Source organism: Periplaneta americana, chromosome 17, assembly GCF_040183065.1.
Source record: "Periplaneta americana isolate PAMFEO1 chromosome 17, P.americana_PAMFEO1_priV1, whole genome shotgun sequence".
Classification (NCBI taxonomy): Eukaryota; Metazoa; Arthropoda; class Insecta; order Blattodea; family Blattidae; genus Periplaneta; species Periplaneta americana.
Window position 1 is genome coordinate 12,838,994 of NC_091133.1, and position 13,692 is coordinate 12,852,685.

The window sequence follows — 13,692 nt, forward strand, 5'->3', positions numbered from 1 at the left end:
ACACTATATAAAACCACACAGGGGTTAAGTAAAAAAATTATAGCTTTAAAACATAAAAGCAAAAGAACTGACAATGTTATCCCAATTACCAGCAGCGGCAGCAGCAGCAAGTGTGCATGTCTCGTAACCTACATATTTATTCACCATAAATTTTCACACAGAATGGATTCTGAATAGACAAAATCTATCTACTTATATATTTTTACTATCCACAATGTCAAAACACCTCTGATTGAGGTTCTGGTTGATGTATACTGTACATCTATTATCAGGCAGTATATGTCACTTGACGATAGGTGTCAGAGGAAGAACAATAATTATTATTTGTATACATTTTAAGTCCGATTAGTGAAATATGTTACTAGTCAATGATGTATGAAATGAAGAGGGAAAGGAACTGGCCACTCTACCCCATTATCTCATAACTCAGTTACCTCATGAGTGTTACCTTATTGGTGTCACTTATGGGGCTCCAACCTGTCCTCAGACAGTTGACTAAACTGACAACAATGTAATAAAATTGAAATTAATTCTCCACAAAAACATCAAAGGAGGTACATCTCTCTTTCTCTCCACTACTAAATACCAACATTACATGCGAGAGGTCCAGAACGAATTACTAGGGAAATGGTCTGCTTCCCTAGTACTGCGTCCTGAACCTCTCGTCTGTTTAACAAGAAGGGAGCAAAGGCAGATGTGCCTCCTTCGGTGTAATTCTTTTAGAGAATTACCAAATTCATTTCCTGTCATCAGTACATTTCAGAACCATGTACGAAGTATCAAGGAATATGTTTCCAGAAAACCTCAAGTAGGTCTAATTTATCCAAAATTTGGTTATTTGTATGTTTAGGACAAAACTTACTACTTTCTTTTAAGTAGGCTTACAAGCTCCTTTTAACATATCAGAATAAATAAAAAATATAAATGCAATTTCAGTTTAGACCATAAGCTATCCCCAAACTAGTCGGATGATCGTTCACCTTTGCCAGCAGTCAGCCTTGATCCTCTACAGGCTGTTGTGCCACATATTTATTAATCTTTGAACTTGAAGCTCAGGTTGTAAATAGACAATACGAGGGGCACAAATGATATTCTAAAAACCAACATACAGATGAAACCATCTTAAATGTAAAAAATATGCACAGTTTAAAACGTACTGTTGCACTACACAATGAAAAGTCAGAAAGAACAATGAGAATGAATGGCCCTAAAAGAACCAACCAAACAATGAATTCACATATTATTTAATTATATTTTACAAAATGTGGTCAGTAACAAGAATGTGTACTTCAACATATCATACAAAGACTGCACTATAACACGAACATCAAAGTGAAAGTGAAGTAGAACATAGGGGCCATAGAACAATAACAAGCATGTCTCCTTTCACCCATTCTTTTTAATAATTCTATTCATGAAGTCACAAGGGAATTTTATTATATAGGCCTACAGAAAAGGAGACTTATACCAAAAGAATTCTTAAGCATACTTATGGCTTTTAGAGAACTGGAGGTTCATTTCCGCCCTCACATAAGCCAGCCATTGGTCCCTATCCTGAGCAAGATTAATCCATTCAATACCATCATATCCCACCTCTCTCAAATCCATTTTTATATTATCCTCCCATCTATGTCTCGGCCTCCCGAAAGGTATTTTTCCCTCCGGTCTCCCAACTAACCATACATATCCATCAACTCATTATTATATCTTCATCAGTTGACGCCATCATGAATCACTCTCAATATCTTCCTCAAAATCTTTCCTTCAAAAACTGCTAGCCTATTGAACGTTTCAACATTTAACGTTCATGTTTCTGCACCATATAAAACAACTGGTCTTATTAAAGTTTTATATATGTTCTTTTCCACCTTTTCAAAGAATAAATTTAAATTTCCAATTTGTATATTTCCATTTCGTACTATATTCCAGTCACGAGACATAAACATATATACTTTATCTTTTCGGGATTTACTTCCAAACCTACCTCTTTACTATGAGCACAATTCAGGAACTAGAAAAGAGTCGTCTAAAACCATCATTGTATACACTTAAAAAATCGCGTTCTTTCTTTTTGATGCAAATAACCCACAGTATGGTTAGTTGAGGGCTGGATAATGGGGATTCTATTGTACTCTCCAATGACAATCACAGTGAGCCTTAGTGCTTCCGACTGACTAAAGTTTGTGCTGTCAATGAAGAACAAAGAAGTTACAGTAAAGAGAAAATTCTCGATGAATAAAACCTTTACTACCTTTGAAGCAAATCAGCAGCCCCACCCCCTTTTTTTTCTTTTGATTATTTCTGAAACCACAGTTTCTTTGCATTCCCATTCCGTAATTCAGTACTCTGTTTCAGAGCTATCTGTTGCAAAAAAATCGATTCCAAGAATTTTGTTTTCTTGGAGCATTTTCTGTGATATCTAAGGCATGTCCAATACAGTCACGTCATGATCTTCTGTCAAACTGTGGGGAACAAACTGTGTACAATCTGGATATTTTTCCTTTACATGTTTGACACCAACTGCCAAGTGTGAGTTGTTACTGTACTTATAGTTTATATTGTCCTGTGTTTTTATTGTGATTTCAAATCATTCCTTTGTTCCTATAAAGGGTCACTGGGACTGAGTTTATAAACTTTAAAAACTTTTTATCAATTGCTTCCAAATACGTTGTGTTTCTTGTGTCTGTACATTTAAATGATAGTAACAAATTTCATAAAGTTTCAGTTAGTTCCTTAGGTAATAATGTTCACTTATTTTAATTAAATTATGTATAAATTCAAAACATTCCTCACGGCTTCAAATTTGTTACTTGCATTTTTTAAATTACATCTCATGATTAGGAAAACTGTGCATGGATTTTTAGATTTGAGTATTGGTTAATGAGATAAAAATATTAATAGAAATCATAATTTTTACGTGATAATATTCTTTGATTTTTTAAAGTTAAAAATCTATGTCATGAAAAGTTTATAATTAAGAGCTGCGCATAGCATTTTAAAAATGGATGTCAGACCTTTAAAAATGACAGATGAAGGCTAAGTATAGGACAGAATATTAAACAAATATATTTGCCTTTTTGGTAAAAAAAAAGTTCGTCCAAATGTTGCAAGTACTAGATCACTCAGTGCGGCAACTGAAACATGGGACTAGTGTTACGAGGTATCAACTGTGCTGTCATCTACCAGAGGTGATTATGAATCCAAAGAGAGATCGTTCTTAAAAGTGCTACATTGAAGGTCATCATAAACTGACGCCATTTGAGAAGGAAATGTGTGAGAAGAACTATAGGTTTTTCTTATAACTGTGTGTGTGTGTGTGTGTGTATGTGTGTGTGTGTGTGTGTGTGTGTGTGTGTGTGTGTGTGTGTGTGTGTGTGTGTGTGTGCGCGCGCGTGTCATAAAGCAAGAATGAAACAAAGAAAGAACATAACATTTACAGTTTAGCTGGGCAGAAGTGTCATACAGGCCCTATTGTATGTCAAAAGCAGTTAATTTTGTCAATGTGATTCGAACTTCAAAGCAAACAACAGTTGGCTACAAGGTTTTAAAGTCAGACATGGGATTACTTTCATTAAAGTGATAGCTGTAGAAGAAAAATCAAACACAGTGCTGGTAATCAAATGTTATTTCACAGTATGTAATGTTTCATAGTTATGTGTACTATACTCTCTCTTTCACAACAGAAAATTTGGGAAAAATTTCATAATCCTTCAATACAACAATAAGCCTAATATAATACAATTTTTCTAGTCCCCAGAAAACTGTTGTATTGAGATGGTGAAGAATCGGCAGAACAGAGAGAAGTTCTCTCTTCTCTCTGTGGCTTAGTGGATAAAGCACTGGCACATAAAGCTGGAAACCCGAGTTCGAGTCTCGGTGCCAGAGAGAATTTTTTTTCCGTCCTACCAATTCTTCACCATATGGAAATGCAGAATTACTGCACTGAAACTCCATATGTACTTCGGTACATCATAGTAATATGTTGTATCGAGGTTCGGCTGTATAAAAAATAAACAAGGCTGTAAGTCATTTTGTATGACAGCAAGGGAGTTGTGCACAAAATGCTTGTGGCCAGTGACCAGGCAGTTAGTATTATCTGGAAACTTTGAGATTCCATTGTGTACAGTGTAAGTATCAAGAAGAAAACAGTTTGTTCCTATTGCCTGACTACACAGTAAGTCACAAGGCTTTCATTACTAGGAAGTTTCTGATCAGCACAAAAAAAATGTGTGCTGTCTCATCTATTGTAGTCAGGTAATCACCGATCTTACCACCATGCGACTTATTTTTGTTCCCAGAAATCAAAGTAACCTTGGAAAGGTGTAACAGTGAAACCTGTTCAAATCGGAACCTGAATAATCCGGAATCCTGTCTATTTCGGAACAATTTATTGGCCCCGGCGAAATTCGTATATATTATGTGTATTTTTTTCTGAATAAAACGAAAACTGTCCAACGCGGAAACGGAAATTGTCTGCTACTGTTCAAAACGGAAATAATATTTTCGACACACTACTGTAATGTAAACTATATTTTAAAACAGTATGTGCTTCCAAGGAATGTATGAAATACGTAGGTCACTAAGATAAAAACAAGTTTTCTTCGCAAAATTTTTGAGGGTGCGAGAGTTTGTTGGCCTGGTGGTCATAAATTTTATTACCCTATTGACTAGGTAGACGAGTTCCTTCAAAGAAATTCAATGCTTCACGCTTCACCCCTGTATACTGTCATAGCTGGGTAGAACGAAAGTCTATTAGTGATTTCATGATGAAATTTTGCACTATCATTAACCGATGAAGTAGAAGTTATTGAGGAAAATTAGAAACGAAGCGTATGGAAAATAATGTTGAAATTTAGGAATGGAAAACTGAGGTGTAACTTAACACTTTCAGAAATAAAGGCCATGTCATGAGTGAGTGGCTTGCGGTCAATAATGGTGACATAAAAAGGAAACACAAAACAACTGGTTACATAGAAATAAATGAACTGTTGTGAGAGTCGATTCTTCTTGCTCTTTCAAAGATCGTGCCAATTTCTGGATCTATTCTGCAATGCAAACCCTTGAACTGGAAAAGAAATTGGATAATCCAGAATTCAAGGCTTTTAATGAAAGACTCCTAGTCCAATCAAATAATGTGTTGTGATATACAGTTCATTATTATAGTATAGAGTTAGATATTAAATTTAGTGTAATTAATCAACTTTATAGTGTTTAATGAGTGAGTTACGATACAATTTATACAGGAAATGAGATTTTCATCAAGATCATTCACCAATTACATAAGCGAAAGGAAGCTAATTTAATGTCACTAGTGTTAAACGGAATATTTTGTGATTCCTACAATTTGCAGCATGCCATTTTGTTTTTTATTTACACAAATGATAAAATATTCCATTTTAACTTCACACCTGAATAACACGGAAACCTGTCCACAACGGAAAAAAAAAAATAGGACCATGTCACTTCCGTCTTGAACAGGTTTCACTGTATTTTGATGTGGTAAAGACAGAATAGAATTCTATACATGGCCTTCCACCATTCCTTTCAATTGCTTCACGATCATTGTCTGTAGTGTGTAGGTGAAGGAGAAAGAAGGAACTTCGTAAACAATGCTTAGATCGTTCATACATGGAATCTTCACTTTCCAGATGTCGCACTGAATGGAACAATCTTCACAACTAATTAGAAAACCTGTGGTTTTTTATTATACATAACAGAGAAATGCTACAAATGAGAGATATATTTTAAAAAGTCATAAGTACCATCTTTTTCACCCACTAGAACCAGTGCACCCAGGCCCTTCATGTGATATGTTGACTGTTTCACAGGGTTATCATCTGGACACCATCTGCAAATGGAAGTACAAGAAATAATGAAAATTTAAGACAAAATATAATTAATAACAGTAGTGGCTCGTAGGTATTGAATTCAGAGGGGCTGCATACATTATAAATCATGCAACTTCCTTATTTAAAGATTAGTTCTATTCGCCTTGTCTTGTAGGTTGCAGACTTTTGAATCACCTTTTTATTAATGTCGTTTAACATAGTCTTTTCAATGGACAAATGGCTAATGCGATCAGTCCCTCTTCTCTCATCGTATTTCTAAGACAGGATTTTACTCTTTTCAAATGAGGCGCCTGAGATCAAAATGGGCTATGTGACTTTTTTTAGAAAATGAGTTATTGACGTCATGGGCAAGTTTGGGTTGAAGACTTTATACAGAGAAAGATTCAGTTTCAAAATGGTTCATTTTAGACGTGTAAAATGCATGGAGAAAATCAGTACATAGATCAAAATGGGATATATTATTATTAATGAATTAATCAAAATGGGATATGCCAACCATTATTTGAACAGAACAAAATGGCCCATATTTCATATTGTTACGTTATATTTCCAGAGCACATGAAACAGAATGGTCTATGTTTGCCAAAGTTTGTGTGGTTAGAGTTTTTCTGCCTGATTTTTCAGAAAACCAACATGGTTGAGGCCTTAGTTACACAGTAATTATATGTCTACACTTCTCTTCTCATTTATAAGCCCAGGACTGTATTGCTATGAAAAATATTGATGAAAGCTAATGTAATAAGCGTTATTTTATGAATTACGATAATACGTCAGACGGAATATTACAGTCCATCTTGAGTCTTGTGTACACTACTTTTAACACTTTATTACAGAAGAGTGATAAATGGGCAACTTACTAGTGTTATATAATTAAGCACGTGTTAAAAGAATTATCCTTGCAGGAAATGAGTGCTCTCTGGACCAAAATGATCGTATTTTAATTATTTAAATGCAATTTCAATTAAGTAACATATTAAACGATTTATTCTCCTATCAAACACGGATGTTCTCTGGAACAGATGTCCTAGTTTAATTATGTAATTACTTCATATTTATTTCTAACAAGTGCAGTGAAGGGCACAGGTATGACAGTTTTTAATATTTTTCAAAATGTGGAAACAGTAATAGAGGCTTGATGATGATATTGAGGGTCCCAATTATTTATTTTTATCTAAAAATAAACTCTTTGAATTAGTTGGGAGGCTGGGATGCAAGTATGGAGACAGAGCCAACCTTGAAATAAGTTCTTCTCGTGGTTATAGTCACACACTGGTTTTGCATGCGAAGATTGTGGCTTTTGAGGAAATGTTACTTCATCAAGTAGAGTAAAGTGTGATGATACTTCAAGCCTTGCTCTTGATGTCAGACGCAGGATTGTACGAGCATTTTCCGAAATTGGAAAAGGTTACATGGTACAAGAAAGTTTCGCAATGGTCATGGATATGAACCCATTGTCTAAAACTGCATACAATGACCATCTAAGTAAAATATGTGTTGCTGCTACACACACTAGTACAGATGTTCTAGTTTATCCTAGACAAGAAGTGCTTGATGCCCACCGACTGGTCTGTGAGTGTGGACTGGAGAGACAGCTATAGTCCGACCATCGGATCGGTGCCCCAGTAAGATATGCGAACTGAACCTTAATTCCTTTTCAGCCTCGGCAATTCATTTCTCTCCCTGTATTCCTATTTCTCTCTTTTCTATCCCTCTCTCTTTCTCTCCCTCACTACTCACAATTTTGAGCCTTCTTGCGGGACAGTTTATTTGCACTTGAAGTCCAGTGTTGTCAACTCAACATGAATACTGTAGCACAGAGTGGTGAAAGAAATATTATTAAGCAAGTACGTAATAGCATTTTGCGATGAAGAGAAACAAACAGGTCAATATTTGTTTCCTATAAATCAGGCAACGAAAAGAGCAGCTGCGATCACAGGTGAGGTTTATTGTATTTCAATTGATTACGTTTTAAAATTACTTACTTAACTAATACTAATATAATACAACTTTTTAATGTAATTTATATAGTCAGGTCAGAGGGCCTAATAAAGAAAATCAGGAGAGAGGGAGTCTGTGCAGGAGATGAAAAGCTAGAGTCACCAGGGAAGAACAGACCAAGGGAACCTTTAATTCTTGTAGATGATATGAACAGATGTATTTTAAGAAGAAAGATACAAGAATTTTATACGATGCAGAAAGAAGTTCCGACATTGGAGAAATTATTGAAGGTTGCGAGAGAAGCAATAAATTTCCAAGGAGGGAGAGAAACGCTATGGAAAATGATTCGAGACATGGGATTTAGATTTTAAAAATGTAGAAATGCAAGATGTATTTTGATTGAAAGACGTACTTAAATTAAATTATGAATAAGTAATAATTAACCTTACATTATTATAAGCAATATTCAAGAGACATGACATTGTTTGACGGAAGTTTGGCAACATCCCTATTCGGGAAGGTTCGTGGCCTGCTGTTTGACGTAGTGGGAGAGAAACGGGTGGAATGGGGTGAGTAGAGGCATTAACTTTTCCAAGAACGACGACTGCGCTAAAGGGGCACAGTTCCGATGGTGCGACAATACATAATATTATGGTCAGTTTCGATGGTACTTGGCCATACCTCAAACTTTGGTGTCGGTTGTGTGATTGATGTAGTCACAGGATATGTGATAGACTTTGTTGTTTTATCGAAAACAGCCAAAGATGTTCAGTAGCAAAAAAAAGCTTCATGAGAACCAGGGGCGTATTTTGCGGGCTACCGGGGCTACCGGCGGTAGCCCAAGGAAATTACAAAAGAAAAAGTTTATAATATAACATAATGTAATAATTTTGTATTATTAGTTTTAACATAGTAATTAAAATTAAAGTAATTGTTAGATATATTTTGTGTAATAATAGGGTCAGCGGTAGCCCAAACCCTTTAACCAGTATACGCCTCTGATGAGAACAGTGCAGAATTTCACTTTTGGTTTGAAGGCCATAAACCAGATTGTAACATAAACTATACTGGTTCCTCTCCTGCCATGGAACGAGAAGCTGCTGTACGCTTGTGGACAAGATCTGTTGGCCACGGATTTAGATATACAACAATACTCAGTGATAGGGATTCCAAAGCTTTCAAAGAACTGGTCGGGCTAAATGTATATGGAGACAGTCACCCCATTGAGAAAGAGGAATGTGTGAACCATGTTCTGAAACGAATGGGCACTGCTTTGCGTCAACTTATTAGTGAGACAAAGAAGGGCACCACTTTAGGGAGCAAACGTGCTGGTCCTTTGACGAAAAACATGGTCGAGAAGGTTCAAAAGTATTATGGAAATGCTATTCGCAATAATAAGGATCCTGCGGAAATGAAAACTGCAATTTATGTCATATTGAATCACTACAGATCTACTGACGAAAACCCACAACATAAGAAGTGTCTTATTGGTGAAGATTCATGGTGCATTTTCAATAGAGATGCTGCAAGGAATGTGCCACCACCTTTACCCAAGCATAAGATAAAAACCCCACTATCAGATTTTGTGGTTGCCAAAATGATGTCAGTGTTCCAGAGACTGACCAGTGATGACTTGTTAATGAGGTGCAAAGAAGGAAAGACGCAAAATGCCAATAAGTGTCTACACTCTGTGATATGGTCCAAATGCCCCAAGACTACCATGGTGACACAAAAAAGAATTGAAGTGGCAGTGATTGAAGGAATTACACAATTCAACAGTGGAAGCAACCTTTACATTGTCAAGAGATTGGGAAAAGGAGGTCTCACACCAGGAAAAAAACACAATGAAAGTTGCACGCAGAAGAACCACAGCAGAGTATCTCACAGTAAATTTCAAAGAAATGAAAAAATCCGGAGGTATTGTAAAGCTGTTCGAATTGGCAAAAACAGGGTTGAGGAACAACAAAAGCAGACTGAGAGCCCAACCTATGGTGCAGGAGACTTCTAAATCGTCATGTGAATGCAAGAACTAGGTAACTTGATTTGCCATATTTTGTGACATTACCTATTTACTTATTTATTGCACTAAGAAATATGTCTCGTTTTCATTTACCTATTTGTTATATTGGAAAATAGATGTCGCTGGTATCGTTCGATCAGTTACCAAGTTCTTGCATTACATTTTGTGCGATTTTTGCTATGCTACAAAAAAGGTAACTAAAAAACGCAAATTTCGAGTTACCTAGTTCTTGCATTCACACGACGAAATAATGTATGACTTGAGGCTTTCCCAGCGTTTGATGTAGAATAACTCTTCTCGGATTCTCAGCCAGGTAAGTTGGAGATTTGCTTCCAAGCTTTTGATGGCTAGCTCTGCCATCTTCTTCAGGGAATGAAGAAGAAGATGGCAGAGCTAGCCATCAAAAGCTTGGAAGCAAATCTCCAACTCACCTGGCTGAGAACCCGAGAAGAGTTATTCAGGGAATGAAGAAGAAGATAGCAGAGCTAGCCATCAAAAGCTTGGAAACAAATTTCCAACTGACCTGGCTGAGAACCCAAGAAGAGTTTTTCGACTTCTAAATAGTTCAAATAAGTTAAAGCAGCCATACAAGAAACATAGTTGTAAAAGGTAGAATAGTAACATGAAACTTCTTTTGTCATTTCCCGATAAACAAAATTCCTACACTTTTCATTCTTTAAACTGTAAGAAGGGGGTCATGGGGTAGTATGTGGTCTCAAGGGCACACAAACTGTTGATGGTTGTGTGCTATTCAAAAGCTTGAGAAATGCCATTTATTCCTACCAAGCTCTATGTATGCACTTCCTCGTAGTGGCCCCTGGAAACGTTTTACGGCTAAGCATACAAGGACGCAAAAGCGAGCCCTCAACGCTATAATTGGGAACTATCAGCTAAGGAAGTAAACCCTAACAGAAAATCATCGGCCACCCAGAATTGCTGGATGGTTGGGCTTAGGGACGACGACCCCATCCCGGAAAAACCCTCTGTTATGAATTCCAAAGTAAAAATGAAAGCCGGATTATCTTATGGATGAAGACCTGGCAAATGTAATAAGGACTTGAATCTCGGAACATGGAACATTTTATCTCTGTACAGACCTGAAGCCCTGATGATGCTAATAGATCAACTTCAATGCTATAAATTAGATATTACATGTTTACAAGAAATACGGTGGCCCGGACATCGGGTCATTGAAAAGAAGGATTTTACAGTATTTTATAGTGGACACAAGGAGGAACACAAGCTTGGAGTAGGCTTCATTGTGAATAATAAAATTAAACATAATATTTTGAATTTTAATGCAATTAATGAAGGAATTTGTTATTTAAGATTTAAAGGAAAATTAATCTCCATGCTCCAACAGAAGACAAAGAGGATAATGAGAAAGATATTTATTATGATATTCTCACGAAAACATATGATAAATGTCCAAAACATGATATAAAGGTTATCATTGGAGACGCCAATGCACAAATTCGCAAGGAAGATGCATATAGACCCATAATAGGCAAATATAGCCTACATGAGGTGACTAATGATAATGGAGAGCACCTCATTAATTTTGCTGCCTCTCAAAACATGGTAATAGGATCTACTATGAATAATTTCGAGGGAAAAATTGTTCCGGAGCCGGGTATCGAACCCGGGACCTTTGGTTTAACGTACCAACGCGGTGTCGGTTAGAGTTCCCGGGTAGCTCAGTGGTAGAGCGTTGGTACGTTAAACCAAAGGTCCCGGGTTCGATACCCGGCTCCGGAACAATTTTTCCCTCGAAATTATTCAAATCAACTTTACAGGGAGTTATACCTGAAATCTTGATTTGCAGGATCTACTATGTTCGATCATAAGAAAATACACCTAGCTACATGGAGTACACCTGCCAGACAACACTTCAACCAGATCGACCACGTCTTAATTGATAGAAGACATGCAACCGATCTAATGGATGCCAGAACATATAGAGACACCAACATTGGTACAACCATTATTTGGTAATATCACGACTCTGAGCGAGAATTAGTAATGGAAGAAAAATACAAAGTACAAAAACACGGAGATATGATTGTAAAAAATTTAAAGATCCAGAAATTAGATATGAGTATACTAAGAAATTAAATGCCTATTTTCAAAGTAACCAGTTAAATGATCAAGCCTTTATTGGGAACAGGTGGCCCTATTTGTCGAATGGGATTAGGAAGACAGCACAACAGGTATTAGGAATGGCGGAAGTAAATAGTAGAAACAACAGTAATAACTGGTATGATGATGAATGTAAGAAGACCACAGAAGAAAAAAATAACCATATAATAAAATGCATCAGAAAAACTTTACGAGAGGTGCGTTGTAAGAATATGGACAAGCAAGAAAGAAGGAGAAGAAGACCCACAGAAAGAGAAAGAGAGAATATGAAAACCGTAAGTTTGAAGAAATAGAAAATCTAAATACAAAAAATGAAGTAAAATTATTTTATGGGGAACTAAATAAATCAAGGAAAGAATATAAGCCTAGATTAACTATATGTAAAAACGAAAATGGAGAACTGATTACCGATAAAACCAAAATTCTAAGTAGATGGAAAGAGTATTTTAACAATCTTTTATCGAGTAAACCAACGCAGCAGGAGAATATGGATATTAGTAATGACGTTTTTAATGATGAAGATCTAATAAACAAAGAAGAACCACCCACAATGGAAGAGATACAAAGCGCAATACCTAGGATGAGGAATGATAAAGCTCCAGGAATTGACAATCTGCAACCGGAATTGTTCAAGCAAGGACAGGAATGCCCCAAACAGATACATGAAGTCATAAGTAAAGTTTGGACATATTAAACCATGCCAAAAGATTGTAAAATCAGTATTATATGTCCTATACTAAAAAAGGGGACCCCTTGGAATGTAGCAATTATAGAGGCATCAGTCTGCTGAGCAATGTCTATAAAATTTTCTCAAACGTTCTTTATAAAAGACTATCTAAATACACAGAAAGAGAAATCGGAAACTACCAATATGGCTTTAGGCCCAACAGATCGACCATAGAACAGATATATACACTCAGACAAATTTTAGGTAAAACTAACGAATACAACGTAACGACACACCATCTATTCATTGACTTCCAAATGGCGTATGATACTATTAATAGCAACAACTATATCAAGCAATGGCAGTACTGAAAATAGCTAATAAACTCATTTGAACTAGCCCAGATGACAATGAAAGAAACTATAAACTGTATTAAGATCCAGTCAGACTTATCAGGGGAATTTGAAACCAACAGAGTTATAAGACAAGGAGATGCATTGGCCTGCTTGCTGTTTAACATAGCGATCAGAGAATCAGGAATACAGACAACTAACACAATATGCTATAAGTCTGTTCAAGTTCTGGAATTCGCAGACGACCTATATTATTGCTAGATCACAAAAAGCACTATAAGAGGCATTTATCTCCCTGGAAAAGGCAGCAAAGATAATGAGATTGAGAGTTAATGAGAGCAATACTAAATACATGATCTCCAGCCCCAAAGGAAGTATTATTAATAAAGCATCAACTTATCTTACAATTGAAAATTACAAATTTGAATATGTAAAAAATTTTATATATCTTGGCTCCATGATCAATAATGACAACGACACCAGTCTTGAAATTATGAGAAGAATATCTGTAACAAATAAATGTTACTTTGGATTACTGAAATATATTAAATCGAAATTCTTAACCATCTCAACTAAAATAAGAATATATAAGACGCTTATTAGGCTGGAAACTTGGACTATGAACAAACAGGACACCAGAAGACTTAGTATCTTCGAGAGGACAATTCTGAGCGCAATTTATGGACCTGTCAAAATAAATAATGAATGGAGAATTAGATATAATAA

General features: G+C 36.1%; 1 long non-coding RNA gene across 2 annotated transcripts in view; it reads right to left on the reverse strand.

Annotated features, from left to right (window-relative positions):
- LOC138692827 (uncharacterized) overlaps window positions 1–13,692 on the reverse strand; it is a 46,978-nt gene that overhangs the window by 18,989 nt on the left and 14,297 nt on the right. For both annotated transcript variants that reach the window (XR_011330142.1, XR_011330141.1), the window contains exon 2: window positions 5,763–5,848. This is a non-coding gene — a long non-coding RNA (uncharacterized lncRNA). The remainder of the gene's footprint in view (window positions 1–5,762; window positions 5,849–13,692) is intronic.